Here is a 17,231-nt window from a genome sequence, read left to right as displayed (position 1 = left end):
AAAAGTGGCCACGGCTGTACCGTGGCCCTACGCCTCTGCATTCGGGAGACGGGACTGCGGCACAGGGCTGGACTTCACGCCTGGCCCCACCCGTCGGCTGTCCTGAGAATGGTTTTCCGTGGTGTTCCATTCTCCTGCACTAAGGCGAATGCCGGGACAGTTCGTAGTATAGGCCACGGCCGCCCATCCCCTCACCTTCTCCGCACATCTCCTTCACCGTAAAAAATCTCCCGGCCTGAAGGACGGCGTAGTAACCGTCTAAGAGGCCAGCCTCCCCCTTCAGGGGAGGAATGAAAACGTTTAGTAGCTCGGTCACTTCTACTGTTTGAATTGCTTACTACTGCTTGAGTGCGCAGGAAGGTAAAGACAGGAGAGTACTGTGTTACAGCAAGCAAGCTGGTTCGAATATGGGTAGGACGGGAATTTATGTCCTTGCCGCCGGGCTGAGTGGCTCAGACGATTAAGGCGCTGGCCTTATGAACACAACATGGCATGTTCGATTCTGGCTGAGTCTGATGGTATTTGAAGGTGCTCAAATACGTCAGTCTCGTGTCGGTAGATTTACTGGCACGTAAACGAACTCCTTTGGGACAAAATTCCGGTACCTCAGCGTCTCCGGAAACCGTAAAAGTAGTTAGTGGGACGTAATGCAAATAATATAATTTGTCCTTGCCAAGACGAAAAGGGATAACTTAGTGCTGGTTTTCATACACTAGTGTCCAAAAATTAAGCACAATCACTAAACAAGGCCATATCGCCTGATAGGAATGTCAGACGGATTGCTGAACAAACGGAAGCTGACTCACACACCATATGTCACACATGTCCAAAAAACAGTGTCAGAAAGGTTCTGATAGCTAAGGTACACTTTTGACAACAACTAACAAAACTTGGCAATGTCTTCCACAACAAAATATGCTGTTAATAGGGTGTATGGTTACCCCTAATGGCCACACATGCTTCGCAGCGACGTGGCATGATTTCTATCAGATGGTCCAAGAGCTCTTCTGGCAGTAGAGGGCAATGCGAAGGTCTCGGGGTTCCTTGGTGGACGCTGACGGGATGCAATTCGCTTCCCCAATGCATCCCAGGCATGTTCTATAGGTTTCAGATCCACATACCTCGCTGGCCAGTCCATGCGATGAATGTCTTCCCCAGCCAGAAATTCGGCCGATGACCTTCGATGTTAGGCCCCTTAAAACAACAAACAACAGCCAGAAATTCATCCACCAGGGGAGCGCGGTGCGGTCGGGCATTATCGTCCATTAAGAGGAAGTCTGGACCAACCGCACCTCTGAAGAGCCGAACATGTGGTCTCAGTACCTCATCCCTGTATCTCCGAGCGTTACCAGTGTTCCTAGGACCACCCATGGAGATGTGCACATCCGTACGGCCTTTCAACATGATGCCGCCCCACACCATGACGCCACCAGCACCATACTGATCGCGTTCCACGATGTTCCTGTGGTTGTATCGGCTACCCGGTTCTCTCCAGATTAATGTGCAACGGGAATCGTTCTGCAAACTGTAGCGGGATTCATCCGTGAGGAGATCATGCCTCCATTCATTCATGGTCCAGTTTCGATGTTGACGGCTCCACAGAAAACGGGCCCGTCTCTGTGCTGGAGTGAGCGGGACGCACACCACTGGACGTCGGGCAACAGTCCTGCTGTTCTGAGCCTCCGGTACACAGCATGCCGGGAAACGGCAACCTCCTGAGACGGCTGCAAGCTCCGCCGACAATTGTCTTGCAGGTGCACTCCGATTTCGGCGGACGGTTAAGGCCAGATATCGGTCCTGCTGTGGGGTGGTTACCCTTGGTCGACCTGGTACTGGCCTACGACTAGCATCTCCTGTGTCTCGAAATCGTCTCCAACGCCTGGAAATGAGATTTTGTGGCACATTCAAGGGTACGGCGACTTCGATCTGTGTCCGGCCTGTTTCTAGGCGGCCGAGCATTCTACCCTGCAAAACGGGGTCCAAATGGCGTCGTTGTGCCATTATGTTGTCAAGTTCACCACCAGGCTACACTCCGCACACTATAACAGGGCAAACACGACTGAGGGAATATGGGGCGCAGGCACTGGCTGTGTTTACCTTGCAGTTACGCCGCTAGTAAAAGCAGGGAACACTCCTTTCCTATATAGAGCGAACACGTAAGGTTGGTAGGTGCATATGTCGTGCGATTTGCGGTCTGTTTCCTGTTGTCCTCCTTACTCGTAACTTATGCTTAACTTTTGGACACTAGTATAGCGTAGTGGAGCCTATAGGCGAGTGTGAGATGAAGAAAATATTCTGTTGCTGGAGCTATCATTGTTAAATTAATATAAATACAATTTTGAAGTAAAATTAAACGTTCAGTCCATTTACAAAGACAATAAAGCCGTGTAGCCTCCGGAGAGGCCTAATGAAGGTCTTTCTGGTTGACACCTTATTGGCAACCTACATATCTTTGATGATAGGAGCCTGTTTATGATGAATTCTAATGCTGAAAACGGAACACACACATAGCCCCGGATCTCTCGGAATTAAACAACAAAGGTGAAAATTTCCGACCCGGCCGGGAATCGAATGCGGGATCTCTTGGACTAAACAATTTGTTTTACGCCGCACCGACGCAGATAAGTTTTATGGTAACGATGGGTTAGGAAAGGGCTAGGAGTGGGAAGGAACCGGCCGTGGCATTAATTAAGGTACAGCCCCAGCATTTGCTTAGTGTGAAAATGGGAAACAACAGAAAAACATCTTCAGGGCTGCCGACAGTGGGATTCGAATCCACTATCTCCCGGATGCAAGCTCACAGCTGCGTCCTAACCGCACGGCTAACTCGCCCAGTCCTGGACTAAAGGGCAGCACTCGAACCATTTAGACATGTAGTCGGACAAAAAAACGAATTATATTAAATTATATTAAAATGTATTGAGATCACACACATGGCGCAATAAACCCGAAGTGCTCTATGCACCACTCATGAAATTAAATGGCGTATGGCTTTTAGTGCCGGGAGTGTCCGAGGACATGTTAGGCTCGTCAGGTGCAGGTCTTTTGATTTGACGTCCGTAGGTGACATGCGGGATGAAATGATGATGAAGGCAACACATACACCCAGTCCCTGTGCCAGCGAAATTAACCAGTGGTGGTTAAAATTCCCGACCCTGCCGGGAATCGAACCCGGGACCCCCGTGGCCAAAGGCCAGCACGCCAACCATTTAGCCATGGAGTTGAACAACAATCATTACCCTCTTATGATATAGCACTGATCCTCTCCAGCAAATATTGAAGTTTCTTCAATAATACTAGAAACTTTATCCCCTGTAGCCTTAATTAAGGTACATCCCCAGCATTTGCCTGGTGTGAAAATGGGAAACCACGGAAAACCATCTTCAGGGCTGCCGACAGTGGGGTTTGCACCCACTAACTCCCGGATGCAAGCTCACAGCTGCGCGCCCCTAACCGCACGTTCAGCTCGCCCGGTCTTAACCTTGTCTGTTGTATTCTGTTCACACTCTCAGCACACCGAGCTCGATAGCTGCAGTCGCTTAAGTGCGGCCGCTTCCTTCCCAGTCCTAGCCATTCTCTGTCCATCGTCGCCATAAGACCTATCTGTGTCGATGCGACGTAAAGGCAATAGCAAAAAATTAAAACTTCCCCTCATTTTATCAGAGCAGTTAAGAGCAGAATTACCAGGACTTGATTGTACTTCCTGTTTTGAAGAGTGTTCGGAGTAGTTGCGGTGATAAATATTAGGCTAGTGCCTCCACTCCAAGTAGGGGTGAAGGTGGCTGTTGGTTGTCAAATGAGGGGAGACAAGCAGGAGTAAGGCGAAAGCGTACTGTACACTATTGCTGACTACACCGACTGCTTGTCTTTGATTGCACACACGCATCATTCGGTCAGATATCGCTGAAGTGACGAGTTTGTTATTGAAAGCGATACCTTTGACACTGCTCTGTTTATTAATGAAATTATAACAATCCAATTATGTGGAATTACGGTACAAGTGCAAATTTTATAGTAAGAGGATTGATAAGAAGCAACGCGTGGGCTATCATCTGTGAAAGATGAATGCTGCGGTATGAAGTTGCATTCGAGATGGACAACGAGATGCGGTTTTGAAGACTGCCAAATCAATGCGGAAAGTGATCGATATTCAGTCGTTCTAACTGCAATCCAATCACTCTTCGCACTTTATATAGACTTGAAAAAGCCGTCCGCAGTCCGTATCTTGAAGCAGTAGCCCGCTAGGTACCTACCGGCAGTTTGTTGCAGGTTCTGATGTCAACAACACACACTGCCCAGTCACCTTGTATCGTTGCTCGGTCAAGCACCGGCACTTTCACTTCGTAATAAGGCGTGAAAAGGATGCAGGCGGTATTTGATGAAGTATGTGTGTCTTTGACATTGGAATAGAAAATGAAATGCGCGCTACATGACTGTCATTTCACGTGACAGTTTTAAAGTATTGAACCTATCCTGCTCATCCGTGTCCTAATACATCCAAAGAATAGAGATTCTACTTAACCCACACACGTTCTGCGTAAGTCTGAAAGAGAAAATAGAATGTGACCTTCTCGTATGAAAGACTTAGGCCTACCTGAATCGCTGGTTTGGATGGACGATTTCTTGATTACAAGCAAGCAAGCAAGCGCATAAGTGTATGTGACTGTCATATGGTCATCATAGCCACGGGACCTCCAAATTTTACGTCGAATCTGAAATATAGGCACGTGATTTTTCATTTTAGACATCTCATACACATTTTCCGAGATTTGAATCAAGGCCATTTAGGTAAAAAATAATCAGTAAGGGTGTTACTAACAAGTAAGCTATCACACTTTTTTTTTTCGTGATATGAATTTCATGAAGTCCTACTAAATGTCATTCTAGTGTGAAATAATTTGAGCCCGGAACCTCCAGCAGCCAATCTCGAACAAAGAAAATGTGCTTCCTACACACAGCGAGACTTGAAATGACTTTGTATAATCGCCGTATGAATACATGCATCTGCCAATGGTTTTAGATGCTGCCGTGTGGCCAGTGTGGTCATACTACATACACTGTGTGTAGAGTAATGTTTGTTTGTGACGTGGTACCTGTTACTTTATTGATTCTTGAAATTATTTACGTCTGACATTGATGTTCACGTTTCAAAATGTGACGAGAGGTACCATCCTAGTAATTACGTTATCAATCTCTGGAATAAACATCACTCATCAAGCGAGTTGGTAACAGAGTACTGTTAGTGTAGGTCTAATTCTGAATTCGGAAGATAGTAGGTCCGAATTGTACGACCAGCAGCCCTGACGATGGTTTCTTGTACAAAATGCTTAGATACACATGAATAAATGCCACGACTGCTACCTTCTCTGACCATATTTCATCGTCACTGAAAATCCATTTGCGATTGCAGGTCTTCAAACAAATAGCAAGAGAGGATACATTGCAAGAAATTAAATTCGTATTTCAAGTTCCGTATTGAATGTAGTACCTATATTCAGGTATAAAATGTCCACCTGTTCAACACTACACATTATAATCTTATAGATGATTTATTTAACATTATATTTTAAAAGTGTACAATGTACACTGTACATACTTCGGCTCAATTGAGCCATCGTCAGCCATGGAAAGACATAAAAATGAGTGTAACTTACTGAGTCCGCCACTGTGGTGTAGTGGTTAGCGTGATTAGCTGCCATCCCCGGAGGTACGCGTTCGATTCCCGGCTCTGCAAAAAAATTTGAAAAGTGGTATGAGGGCTGAAACGGGAGGTCAACTAAGTAGAGGTGGGTTCGATTCCAACCTCAACCATCCTCGAAGTGGTTTTTGTGGTTTCCCACTTCTACGCCAGGCAAATGCCGGTGATGGTACGTAACTTAAGGCCACGGCCGCTTCTTTCCATCTTCTTTGTCTATCCCGTCCAATCATCCCATGCCCCCGGCAGGGCCCTGTTCAGCATAACAGATGAGGCCGCCTGTGCGAGTTACTCGTCCTCCTCCCCACTTGGATCCCCTGACTCATTGTCTCACACTCCAGGACACTGCCCCTGAGGCGGTAGGGGTGTAATCCCTCGCTGAGTTGAGGGAAAAAGCAACCCTGGAGGGTAAGCAGATTAAGAAAGAAATAAATAAAGAAAGAAAGAAAGAAAGAAAGAAAGAATCTTACAGAATAAAAATATCTTATAACGGTATAATTTTGGTATACATAAACTATCTGTCTATTAGGTCTCTTGTGAAATAACTTTATATAAAACATGTATTGTAGACAGTCCAAGAAAAATATGTTGAAATTATATTAATATCTTGTAAAACACATTATTAGCTCCAACCACTGAAACCATTTATTTTAAAATATGATCTTAATGTATTACTGACGTTACCTTGCATGTAGTTAATGCGGGATTGAAAAGATGTCTGGAAGTTAATCTTCATAGTGGTAGAAGATGTCTGGGAATAGATCCTCGTAAATATATCGTTATAATATATATTTTATTCAATAAATTATAGTTATTTAAAATATTTCCTGTGCTGTTGATGGTTCAATTGAGACGAAACATATACAGTTTAAAATACAATGTTAAATAATCCATAATATTATAAAGGATAGTACTGAATAGGTGGACATTTTATTTATTTATTTATTTATTTATTTTCTTTGAACATAACAGGCATTCAGCCCAAATACATGTTCACAACACAATACAATAATAATAATAATAATAATAATAATAATAATAATAATAATAATAATAATAATAATAATAATAATAAAATAAGAACCTATATACTAATTTGATACAGATAAGGCTAATCCAGCCCCACCATGTCCTTGTATTCTCCACATAGCCGCCACAACAGATCGTTGCTGCAAAAACCGCTGACTTCGCGTTTCAACAGACTGCAAATGTCTGTTTTTATTCAGGTGCTTACTTCACATTCCTTGTTCCCTGACCCATTCTCTCTGGATTCAAGTACACCAAATGGCAACAATTGGATACTATCCTGCAATATCGCAATCAGTAAGGCCTCTACATTTCCAACATACCATATCCTTCACCTACTCCACTAACTCACCAACTCACTGCTCTTTGTTATCACTTGGTCATACCTCCAGGCTAGAATTCCACCTTCTTCACTATGTAGACATCTCCAACACTTCACTTACTATTAAATTTACCAAACAAACTCCATCCACTGAATATCATCATACTATTAACCAAGCCTCCCATAAACACACCTCATCATTCGAAACATATAACCCCGTATCCCCTATAATCTATACTTCATCCTCTTTGGATTGACTGCCACTCCAATTCCGCCTCCTTATTCACTCCTCTCACTTTACATCTCTTACACATACACCTATTACCCCTATTGACACCCCCTCTTTACAATCTCCATCCAGTGAGTACCATCATAATGTCAAACAAGCCCCCCATAAGCATACATAAACACACATACCCCCTTATTCCCTCTAAGCTATATTTCCTCTTAGAATTCACTGCACATACCTCCCTTACACTTACCACATTCACCCTATGACTCTCCTTCATCTTTCTCTCATAGGAATTTTTTTACCGCACATAGATACCTGTTCAATTCTCCTCCGTCTTCCCATTCCTTAATAATCCACCTTATCATAATCTGCTCATCACCTTTTCCTAATATTTTCCGATGTTTGGAACTCAATAAACTATTTCTAATCTTACTTGTTTCTCCACAATTACCTAATAAGTGAAAATCATCGTTCTCTGCCCCACAAAGTATACATACTGACTTATCTCTACCTTTCTTATATACTCCATCAGCCACCATACCAACCCACCCCTGTTTAACCTATCCACGTATCTAATATTTATCCCCGTTACTTCCTCTACTTTATTAAAAACACTAAGAGAACTTCTTAATCTACTTTCTTCCAATAATTTCTGCCTATGCATATCTCTAAAGGTGGACATTTTATAAAATAAAAAATTGTAGAGTGGTTAGCTGTACGCCCGTCCGCCTTTGTCCCTCAGAATTTAACCTGGTACTCATTTTTGGTGTAGGATAAGTGAACCTCAGGGCCATGTGCACCACTGGTAGTGGAAAACTCTTTTCTTAAATTTTACGACTTCCTGACGGGAATTCGAACCCACGTCCTTCCGTGCAAACCAAGCACGCGTTTACCACCTCGGCCAGGCAGCACTTTGTATATTTTATACCGAATGTAAATGATGTATACAGCAGAAAGAAACCACTCGGTGCAGTTCAAGTTCCCATACATATCGACTGAACCACAAAACATAGCATTCCTTTCCTTTCGTAGTGGGTATCCTCCAATAGCTATGCAGAATGGCTAAATCAAATCGCTCAGGTCATCTCGTATAGTAATTACATGTGTGCATTGTTTAAGCTGGTAATCGATCATCAGGGTAGAGATTAACCTCGTACGCCCTTTAATTGGCGCCTCGCCACTCCACTGATGGCAATACTGAATAAATGGAATGCACTATGACACTAACAGGCGAAGAGAAATGGGATCAACTTCAGCCACTTTAACGACAAGAAAGTAGCATTAAGCTTAATGCTCACCTAGAAATTTTATCGTAATGTAATATTTCGTGTGTAATAGAACATTGTCAATTGTGTCATCACAAGGAAATGTGATTATCAAAATATATTATGATAGGAAATATGTGACAAATTCGATCATGCACTTTTCATTCTAAAGAATATGTCACTATGAGTGTTACTGAGGACAAGTAGTGTTAACCGCTCAGAGGTTAGGGGCCGATGACCAAGATCTTAGACCCCTTTAAACAACAACAACAATCATCATCATCATCAACAGCACAGAGGAAACTTTCGAAGTATTCATAATGTACTTAAATATGTGAACCAGATAATAAAAAAGATGAAATAAACTTCTAACTCCATGCAAGGAGCATACGAGCGGATGAATTAAGCCTAGAAAGTTTTATTTTTCTAAGGAAACATCATAGGAACATTCCTAAACTTAAAATTTCACAGAGAAATTGTTGACTTCTAGGAAGCAGCTTTCAAAAGTATTAATGAACTATACATTGATACAGAAAGTATAAATAATAATAATAATAATAATAATAATAATAATAATAATAATAATAATAATAATAATAATAATAATAATAATAATAATAATACCATGTGCTTAACTTCTCTTCGACAACTATGAGTGAATTTTGGATCAGTCTTTCAAAACATTGCATTGAAATATATATTTCCTTTAGGTCCTTGGACCTCGGTTCCTAATTGCAGGGGTACTGACAGCACGAGCGTCCAAATAAAGTTCAACAAATTTCATGATACAATAGTTGAAGAAAATAAAACGTCTATACTAAAACACTTAAGATGATACAATTTAATCAAGAAAATGGAATATGACAGCACTGTACTTAGCAAATTATCACGTGTAAGATTCTAAATTTGCAAACTTGCTCCCATTGATAAAATTTGTACATCAGAAGAACTCTCATGTGACGTATGATAAAACCTCACTGCTTTAAAAAGCATCGTGGCCACCTCTGCGTGAAGTAAGAGTTACTAATGCAGGTATTTAAATTAGGAGTCAAATCTGATAATTGTCAACCAACTCAAAAATATAGAGTATAATACATTAAGAAAAAGTAAGCTGTCTTCATACTGCATGAAGGAGGTGAATGTTGTTTAGGAATTTGTTCTGCCCTGATCATAGAAGTGTCCCGCCTGTCTCAGTAGTATTTGATAAAATGACTGTTTTCGTGCGACTTGAACATGGTCTCCTCAGTCAAAACAAATATAGGTGAGAAGTTCACCCAAATCTTGCTCTTGATTATCCTAGATATGGATATTTGCGGCACCCTCCTTTATGTCCAGGTAAATTCCAAGATGGTATCTACGTTTGGAATCACCGAAGTTGTTCCCCTTACTGAAACTAGATATTTGTCCGACTCATTGCCTGAATGGCCAGCGTTGACGCCTTCGGTCCAGAGGGTCCCGGGTACAATTCCCGGCCGGGTCAGGGATTTTAATCGCGTCTGATTAATTCTCCTGGCTCGGGGACGCGATGCACTAACAAGCACCACAGAAACACACTCTAGCGATTACATCCCTACATATAGGTTTGGTGTCGGGAAGGGCATTCGACCACCTGTGCGACACAGTTCACACCCGAAACCCCACATATGTGGGAAAAGCAGTAGTAGAAGAAGAAGAAGAAGAAGAAGAAGATAGAACAGTAAGGTCGTATTCTGTGTTGCCTCTCCTACACCGAAGAGATCCTGTTTGCCGAAGCAAGATATTCCAGTTACTTTAAAACTCACACATCATAGCATTTTCCACCGAGATTTTGTTGCACGATAACGCAACACCTCGCACGGTCCGCCAAACATCCGAACTGCTGCAGCGATTCAAGTGGGAGGAATGGCAACATCCTTCATAGAGTCCAAAATTAGCGCAATGCGATTATCATGTGTTCGGTAAGCTGAAAAGGGATCTCCGTGGACGACGATACCGAATCAATGAGTAGGTGACAGCAGCTGCCTCCAGGTGGTTACATAGCACTGGAAGTGGTTTTTATGCATCCGGAATCGAAAATTGGTTGACCGTTCCGAGAAATGTTTTCAGTCTCTTGGGAACTATGTGGAAAAATGAACTTACATTGTATGTGTTCACAGCTGTGTTACCTATGTGTAGGTGGTTTCATAAATGGCCATAACTTGGAAGTGTAACTTACTTTTTGATTCGCCCTCGTACAAGCGAGAATAAGCTCAATGGCCTATAAAGCAACCAAATGGGTAGTAAAATAAAACGATTGATTGAGATAACGGTGACGGCAGAATAGAATACACGTTTTGATTCAAGAAACAAGTAAAGAAAGCAATTGCTACAGTGAGAATGTCATTAGAATACAAAGAAATGAAAAGAAGTCAACTGAAGAGAGAATAGAATTTTTGCAGTGCAAACGAAGATAATTTTAAGATTAATGCCTGTGAGGAAAGAGAAAACAAAGAATGCATGGTGTGAATATAATAAAAGGAACGGGCTGAAACAGGGAGAGTACAGGGAGCGTGTAAATAAATCACGTTGATTGAATCGGGTAACAGATGAGACTTACGGCAGGTAAGTAGACGGAACATAAACATAAATCACACCGACTGAATTCAATAGAAAAGAAACTTTATGTTTCCTTAACCAATATTGAAAACTTAGGATAGCCTAGTGCCATAGTTGAAGATGGAACAGATGCAGACAAAGTCGTTCGAAACCAGATAATACAACGCCTAAAAGAATGTAGAACAATTTGTATTTTACTTATTGTTATGATATAATTTGCCATTTAATTAGTATAGATAGCGCATTATGAAAGGACAAAAGAATAGGCAAGCCGAGGTCACGGATTACGTTCCCGAACTTTGTAGAAAAGTAAAAAATAAAAATCACGAAAGCAACGGACAGGAAGTTTGAGGCGAACGGTTTACATAGTAACAACTGGAAACAGACAGGACTTTTATTTACAAGGCTGGAGTGTACTCGGTTACACCTCCCTCGTAGTCGGTCAACTCCTGATGCACTACAAGAGTAACTATTAGACAGCGGAAGAGTCCATTTTTCTTTATATCGTACCTAGTCAACCTCGCCATAAGCTAACTTACTCCTAGAAAACACTAGACCAAAAACGTAAGGTTCATACTTCCAAATATAATCCGTTTCCCTTTGATAGTTTGAAATGCGCTGCATAAATTGTAATATATATTTAGCGATATTTAAATTTACCTAGGTCTTAGTTCCAATCATGAAAAACTACTAGGTTTACAAACAAACAAAACAAAATACTTAATTCTTTATATAATCGCTAATCACTTTCTAATGTACGCTCCTCGAAATAAAAATGTATTTTTCATTAAACTGTAGAGACTCCTGGTTTAGCCTTGTGAGTCTGGTAACATAGTGCTCTATTACGATTTCGCGAGCATTCTTGTGTATAACGAAAGGTCAATTCAGAACTCGGTAACGCTATGAACCACGTACAAGATATTAATTGCCATTTTTAAATTTTCACCGAGTAGGGTAGGCTTCGGCTTAACAGCGGATAGATTCACTCACGGTAGCTAGAAGAGAGACGGTAGGTGCCACGCGCACCCGGCGAGGAGCGTGTGTCGTCAGCGGACCGTGGACCGTCTGTCAGGCGCTGTAACTTACTACAAATCAGTGTGCGGGGCGCCCGACTTACCTTCTTTATCACAAATACGTTTACGTTGTAATATAATCCTTTCACACGAAAATCACTAAGATATTGCCTAAAACTTATTTTTATTATTTTGTTTCTGTGCTTTCGTAAATATTGCAGACTTACTTTAAAACCCAGAATAGTTTAAAAATCATATTTTAATGCTTCAATACACCGGAAATGTTAGTATTTACGGTTCCCAATTACTTGAAATAATTTAACGTAAGTACCCTGTACACGTACAGATTAAATAAACCGAAGCTTAAAAAGTCTAAAAAAAATACATAAGATTAAATACTGCAAGTTGTTACCTTTCCTGAAAATAGTAAGTACTCTACTAACATTATTGATTTTTATTACTACTACTAATAATAATAATATTAATAAATCTACATAACAAAAATAACATTACTACTAATTTAGGCTTACCTTTCAGGACTTAATTTTGTTCATTTTCTTCGATTCTTTTTTTTTTTTCGTGCAGCGTCAGCATGCGCATCCGTAGTCCAGCTTTCATTCACGGACCTCTTGAGTTCTCTCTTTTTATTCAGTTCTTTCATTCTAATAAATGAACGAGTTCTCACAAAACACGTAACAGCGAAGTCGTCGACTTCACTATACTTAGGTCTGATGATATGTATCAGTTCTTTCATCACTCTTGGACACTTTCTTTGACCATTTAAGTGGAACCTTCGAAACTCTTTTTCTAGTTCGCAAACAGTGTCGAACCACTGGGGAGAAGAATTAATTAGGCTTCCTCTAGACAAAGCCAAGATCCAGTCAGAGTTCCCAATATTAATGCATTTTCCACTTTTTCCTCCGTAGATGAAGCTAGTGGTGATTCCTTTTTTCGTACCTCGGTATGCAGTATACCCCGCCAACATTTTCAATAAGTCCTTATTTTCATTATGTGAGCAATCTTCGAGATTGTTCCGCTAAGTAAACTGATCTGTTAATGAGTCAAATATACAATTAAAATCTTCAAATTCTGAATCATAAATTTCCAAGTTAGTTTCGACTGATTCTATGGTGTCATTTGTAACAGCACAGTCTACTCGGTCGAGGACATCTACAGTTAATGTTTCACACTCTTCCCTGTTGCAGTTTGCAGTTTTAATTATGTCACATGCACTTTTGCTCAGTAATAGGGATTATATTCTCTGGGTAACTGTTGTGGGCAAGGGGTGGTCATAAAACCGACATACCGAGCTCGATAGCTGCAGTCGCTTAAGTGCGGCCAGTATCCAGTATTCGGGAGATCGTAGGTTCGAACCCCACTATCGGCAGCCCTGAAAATGGTTTTCCGTGGTTTCCCATTTTCACACCAGGCAAATGCTGGGGCTGTACCTTAATTAAGGCGACGGCCGCTTCCTTCCCACTCTTAGCCCTTTCCTGTCCCATCGTCGCCATAAGACCTATCTGTGTCAGTGCGACTTAAAGAAACTAGCAAAGAAAAGACCTACGTTCCTCATCATAGAAACATATGACTCTAAAACATCTTGATTACATTTCGATGCTAGTAGATATTGATATCCTTCAGATTTTAGGTTTCGATATAATCCCTGCAAACTACGGATGGAATTCACTTCACTCACGAGCGATAAGCACAAGTTCACAACTTTCAAAACATTCGCAAGCCTCGAAAGTAATTATAGACTTCACGAACAACAATGCACCGAACTTCACTGCCTGAGTGAAATCACTGACACCAAATATATTGTAGACTGATATTAGCGCGCCAAACAATGCGTAGTGTAATGGGAGAGACGGGCCAGTGACGTCACGGCCACGGCAGTCCACTGCGCATTCGTCTCGTGACACCTACCGTCTCTCTTCTAGCTGCCGTGGTTTCACTAGGATTGCAGCTCCACATTCGGGAGACGGAGCGCTGGTCCCCACCGTCAGCTGTCCTGAGAAATGTTTCCGTGGTTCTCCATCCTCGTGCACTAAGGCGAATGTCAGGACAATTCCTTTCATAGGCCGCGGCTGCTTTTTCCCTCACCCTTATGCGCATCTCATTCACCGCAACACATCTGCTGGCCTGAGAGAGGACGTTCACCTCTAAGAGGTAGTTGTAGTTTAATTTCTCGCGTTTCGTTACGATGAATTTAGGCTGTTGGTGAACTTATAATTCCTTTAAAATATAACTGTTATCAAGAATTGTTCTCTAATATTTCCAATTATATGATCGTAAAATGAAATGGCGTATGGCTTTTAGTGCCGGGAGTGCCCGAGGACATGTTCCGCTCGCCAGGTGCGTGTCTTTTGATTCAATGACCGTAGGCGACCTGCGCGTCCTGATGAGGATAAAATGATGATGAAGACGACACATACACCCAGCCCCCGTGCCAGCGAAGTTAACCAATGATGGTTAAAATTCCTGACCCTGCCGGGAATCGAACCCGTGACTCCTGTGACCAAAGGCCCGCACGCTAACCATTCAGCCATGGAGCTGGACAATAATATAATGAATATATTAAAATCGAATGAGGCATTACCTTTGAAAGTAAATATTATATTTCGTTGGAATTAAAAGTAGCAAAAACGCACTAAAAATTAACAAAGAGAAAATAAAACAGAACTAATAAAACGAAAAAGCAGTTAACAATAAAATTATAAGCAAAACATAAAATTGAGTTTTGATCACGGTAAAACAGGCCACAATCCCTCATAAAACGGATGACAACGTCTACTGACTGTTCACCAACTCGTAGGGAGATGGTACTCGTAAGTTGGTGGTGTTTTATATATATATATATTTTACAATTTGCTTTACGTCGCACTGACAAAGTTAGGTCTTATAGCGATGATGGGACAGGAAAGGCCTTGGAGTGGGAAGGAAGCGGCCGTGGCCTTGATTCAGGTACAGCCCCAGCATTTGCCTGGTGTGAAAATGGGTCAACAACCGAAAACCATCTTCAGGGCTGCCGACAGTGGGATTCGAACCCATTATCTCCCAGATGCAAGCTCAGAGATGCGCGCCCCTAACCGCACGGTCGGAAGTTTTACACTACGGCACAGATCGGCCTCCGTAAGGAAGTGTACTAGGATAAGGTGACCGCCACAAGTACACACCGGGGGCAGTTCCTCCTTTCAGAAAGTAGGAGTGCGTTGCACTACTAAGGACGATTCTAAGACGACATGATACTACAGCTTCCCTCCGAGAACCCCGAAGGGAAGTCTTCAATACCTTCGTAATTCCTTTAACCGTTGTCAGATTATTTGATAGAGGGGTGACCTGCCACTCCATCTTCCAATGGGACATCACCAAATGTCTCAGCTGAGAACGAATATCACTGGCTGGAACCTTGTAAGGCAAGAGGAGAAATGTGACCACCTCCTTGGCAACCCTATCAGCTAACTCGTTTCCCACTACACCTATGTGGCTTCGGAGCCACGAAAACGTGATTCTGTTGCTAGCATTCCAAAACCCGGCCAGCAGGTCTTGGATCCGCTGCAACAGAGGGTTCCTGGAGAATATCTTTCCCATGCAGATGCCTTACTCTGTCGAATAATAAACTCGCGTCTTAGTTCGGAGGAATTTAAATGTTACAAAGTTGGCTGCACTGGGCTGCCTACGATAACGTTTATGAGCTGGACGATGTTCTTTTATGGCTGCTGCTATTTCTTCGTTCCACAAAGGAACGGGTTTACGCTGAGGAGTCCCAGAAAAATATGGAATGGACTCCTTAGAAGCAACAAGAATAACATGTACGATATAAATTATATCATCGTCTACGCTCGGGCTATTCGCGTCGTTAAAGATTGCTAATGATGTGAACTTTGGCCAACCAGCACGTTTAAGCATCCATCAGTGAGGAGCCCCGATGGATTTATGTTTCAACAAAGTAAGAGTAATTGGGAAATAATGACTGTCACAGAGGTCATCGTGTACATCCCACCGAAACAGACGAACGAGCACACGGTTGCACAGACTAACGTCTATGCGGGAGAAGGTACCGTGCGCAACGATGAAATTTTTTGGTTCCCCTGTATTCATAATGCATAAATTCAGCTCTCTTATTAATTGTCCCAACTCGCTCCCTGTAGGTCAAGGCATTTCAGAGGCCCATAATGGGTGATGGGCGTTAAATTACCCAATAAGAATAAAGGAGGTTGGAGCTGATATGTAATATCAATTACATTATTGATGTTAAGAGGCTGCTGCTTCCTGCTGTCATTTCTTGATGGATACAGTACTTTTGCATCCATCTCTTGGCACAGGCCAAAGTAAAGTGTAGCTTCCACCAAAGTCCCAGTCAACATCCATGGCTGTGACAATATGGAAGTTGCTGGGGTATGGGTAGTGCTGAGTATTGACATTCAGAGCACGACTAGTGCATCTGCGTGTTATGAAAGGTACTGCTCATAGGGTCAGTCGTGCTGCAATAGTAATTCCTGATCCAGTGAGGAAAGCAATGGCAAACTACCTCACTCCTCATCTTGCCTAGAACGCCTCATTTTGGTGCTGCCATTGGTTTTTGGGGTTTCCTTATAACCGCATAACCTTTGGTGGTGCTATTTGAGGATCCAAGCAGCCTCTGGGCTGATGACCTAACAGACAGACAAGAGGCTGCTCTATTGGGAAATAAACATTGCAAACTGTATCTGTAAGAGGCAAAGAAACACATACCGCTATTACCTCCAGCCGGGTTCTTAGTGGTAGGCCTACTGCTTCGCTGTACATATAAAGGTAAGGGTGCATTCTGCCCGAAGGCAGATCCGAACCTCCGCAGAGGCGTGCCTGAGCCGGAGTTTACGTACGGTAGGGTGGCCAGTTCCTTTCCGCTCCTCCATTCCCTTATCCCCAACCAACAGCGCGTGGCAACCCATCCAAATCTTGACCATGCGCAACGTTGCTTAACTTCGGAGATCTCACGGGATCCGGTGTTTCAACACGGCTACGGCCGTTGGCGCTGTAGATATCAGAATGAGTAAAATTAGCAACGCCACTGGAAGCCCGGTTATCATAATGCCGTTCTGTCGGTAGTCTAAAATTTCTC

The sequence above is a fragment of the Anabrus simplex genome, chromosome 2 (genome assembly GCF_040414725.1).
Source record: "Anabrus simplex isolate iqAnaSimp1 chromosome 2, ASM4041472v1, whole genome shotgun sequence".
NCBI classification, from domain to species: domain Eukaryota; kingdom Metazoa; phylum Arthropoda; class Insecta; order Orthoptera; family Tettigoniidae; genus Anabrus; species Anabrus simplex.
The sequence above is the reverse complement of the archived record's forward strand: the minus strand, read 5'-3'. Positions refer to the sequence as shown.